Below are 3,584 nucleotides of genomic sequence, written 5' to 3' on the forward strand. Positions count from 1 at the left end.
CTTCTCTATATGTCTGATTCTGACTGGCTCACCTTGCATTACAGTAATAAGTGTTGCTGTTTTTCAGGAACAGAGGTTTCTTTGCTGAGTCTATAGCCACAGACCCAAAGTGAGAGCCTTGTTTCTTTTGTTTCAACTTTGGGAATCTTCTTTCTATACTTTTATATATATATATATTTTATTTATTTTTTTTACAGAGAGCAAGGGAGAGGAATAGAGAGTTAGAAACTTCGATGAGAGAAAAACATCGATCAGCTGCCTCCTGCTCACCCCCCACTGGGGATGTGCTAGCAACCAAGGTACATGCCCTTGACCGGAATCAAACCCGGAACCCTTCAGTCCGCAGGCCGACGCTCTATCCACCAAGCCAAACCGGTGCTGGCTCTATACTTTTTAAGAAATTAGTTACCATTTATTGAGCACCTACTATATTTTAGCATGTTTGATACAATATATTCAGATCTTATGACAACGATGTAGCATAAATACCTATGTATATTAATGGTTTTTAATCTTTTTGGATTCACAGACCTTTTCAAGAGTCTGATAACAGCTTTGGATCTTCTTTCCAGAAAATTTCACTTAGGTACATACATATACGATTGCACACAACTTCAGAGGAGGCTTTTAGGACCTACTGAAGCCTGTCCTCTAGGAGTCCATGGTAAGAACTTGCCCTATACCACCTTTCCCAGCTGATTTTTCTATGGTGTGATGGGGACGGGCAGTGGTGGGAAGGAGGTCTCACTTCCTCTCTTTCTCCTCAGAGACAAATATTTAGGAACCTTAGGCTCCCTTAATTAACCAAGCATCTGGGAATATTCTTCATTTCTCTCTTATACATAGGACTCCAAAGGGAAGAATGCAGACGACCAAATATGTGGTTATGGGAGATGGGGCTGTAGGTAAGACCTGCCTCATCAGTTACACAACAAATGCCTTTCCTGAAGAGTATATCCCTTTGACAATTATAGTGCCCAGACACCTGTGGACGGCCAAATCATCAGCCTGTACCTTTGGGACACAGCTGGTCAAGAAGAATATGACCAACTGAGAACGCTCTCCTATCTCCAGACCAGTATCTTTGTCTTTTGTTTTTCCGTTGGCAACCCATCCTCTTATGCCAATGTGAGGCATAAATGACACATAGAGGTCTCCCTTCATTGCCCCAATGTAGCTGTTCTGCTAGTAGGCACCAAGAGGGACTTGTGGAGTGACCTTGAGGTAGTGAAGAAGCTGAAGGAACAGAACCTAGGGCCCATAATTCCTCAGCAAGGCATGTCCCTGGCTAAGTAGGTGAAGTATCTGGAATATTCTGCCCTGATGCAGGATGGGGTACATGAGGTATTTTCAGAAGCTGTCTGGGCTGTATTTAACCCTGCCACAAAGAACACCAAGAAGTGTGTCCTCTTACAGTTTTTGGAGTGGTACTTAGGGACTGCATCCAAGGAGAATAAGGGGGATTCTTTTGACATCATTTAACAATGCAGCAGATCCACTTATCTCTTTTCCTGGAAACCCTAGGCTCCAGGTTACTCAGCTTTTGAAGGAATGAGTCCGTACTTGACTGCTCTGCAGTTTGGTCTCAACCATTTGGAGGAAGTTTAATTATGTGTGTGTCCCATCAAAGTGGTAAGAAGAAACACCACCAACCACTGTTCTTTCCTGTGCTGGCCAGGCCACAACTAAGGAGAAATCAAGTATTGATAGAAGATAAAATATGTCAACTCTCTAGTCTTCCTGCTTTTCTTCTGGTTTTCCTTTTCACTCACCAGGTACTCAAATATTGTTTTGTTTTTCCTCCATCATTACCACACCAGCTGGGCTAAGTGGCTTTTTAAAAAATATATATTTTTATTGATTTCAGAGATGAAGGGAGAGAGAGTGATAGAAACATCATTTATGAGAAACATTCTTGGCTGCCTCCTACACACCCCCTACTGGGGATCAAGCCTGCAACCCGGGCATATGCCCTGACTGGGAATCGAACCATGACCTCCTGGTTCATAGGTCGACAGTCAACCACTGAGTTACACTCACTGGCCGGCTAAGTAGCTTTTAATTTAATAGTGCCTCCTGCTCTTTTTGCCTGGCAAGTTCCCAAATGTAAGCCTAGGTTTGGTTTGGGCAAACTTGTGTCCTTTAATAAATGGAGGTGTGAGCCACAAGACTGACAGAATGGTTTTGTATTGGACTGATTTGATGATCCTAAGCATACACTGACATCTTGATTTTTATACTTAAAAGGAATTTGTATGAAGACTAACATACTAGTATCACTTTTACATTATTCATAATGGATGGTAATACACTTATCTGACTTTACTGGGTCTACTGTTTTCTAAAAATCAAAGCATTTCCTCACCACCATCCCCATTTTGAGTGATTTTGAAATGCTTTTCAACTTGCAAAGGATAGTATAATTGCTGTATTGAAAACTGTACCTGTATGTAACTATTTATTTTTCTACATCAGACAGTGTATGGAACTGTCTGCCCTGCTAACATTGATTGTCTAGTTCCTGCCCCCGACCCCCATTAATCTCCAGAATTTAGCTTCATTTTCTGGTTTTCACTGATGACAGAGCAGTTAGTTCACTGTAGGAGATTTTTCTCACTTATTACACTATACTTAGCAAACAATTATCAAGCTCCTACTGTGTTACAGGTACTGTACCAGGGGCTGGGGTCATAAAAATAAGACATCTTGTTTAATGTCCTTTGCCTCTCCCAGTTATCTCAGGAATAGATTCTTCCTCTGTTTACTATAAAAATTAACTAATACTGGCTGGTAATTGTACATAGTGCTGGTGTACTATTAAATGCACTAGTAAGGAAGAGTAAAAACTTGTTTTGTTTTGGAAATAGCTTTATTGAGATAATTTACATATCATAAAATTCACCCATTTCAAGAGTACAATTTAATGATTTTTAGTAAATTTACTGAGTCTTGCAACTATCACTAAAGTCAAGTTTTAGAACATTTCCATCACCCCAAAGAGACCCCTCATGCAGTTAATCCCTGTTCTTACCCATCAGCTCTAGGCAACCATTTATCTACTTTGTCTTTTCTGAAGATTTCATATAAATGGAATAAAATAATATGTGGCCATTTGGAACTTGCTTCTTTCATTTGGCATAATGATTTCAAGGTTCATCCATTTTGTAGCACATATGGATACTTCATTTACTTTTATTGCTGAATAATATTACATTATATGATTTCCCTATTTTATCTACTCATGGTTGAGGGACATAGGATTGTTTCTACATTTTGGCTATATGTGTACACCTGAAACTAGTATGTTATGTCAATAACACCTCAATAAAAAGAATAAAAGAAGGATAAACCAGAAATCAATGTATATGGTTACTTATAGGGAGTAGATGGGAATGTGTTACAGAGCATAGGCATGGGAGCAAAACTTCTCTGGGAATAGCTTTTTATAAAGTTTTGACTTTGAACCACATAAAGGTTTACATACTTTAAAAACAAAATTATATAAAAGGGGTAATAAAATATCCTAAAGTTGAATACAAATAGCAACAACTCCACAGGGGGAAAAATGATTCAAGTAATTTTTA

General features: G+C 39.1%; 1 pseudogene; it reads left to right on the forward strand.

Annotated features, from left to right (window-relative positions):
- Positions 1 to 1,849, forward strand: part of LOC102759391 — a 3,927-nt pseudogene extending 2,078 nt beyond the window's left edge.
- The last annotated feature ends 1,735 nt before the right edge of the window (positions 1,850 to 3,584 follow it).

This window comes from Myotis davidii, unplaced genomic scaffold (assembly GCF_000327345.1).
Source record: "Myotis davidii unplaced genomic scaffold, ASM32734v1 scaffold1983, whole genome shotgun sequence".
In the NCBI taxonomy this organism is placed as follows: domain Eukaryota; kingdom Metazoa; phylum Chordata; class Mammalia; order Chiroptera; family Vespertilionidae; genus Myotis; species Myotis davidii.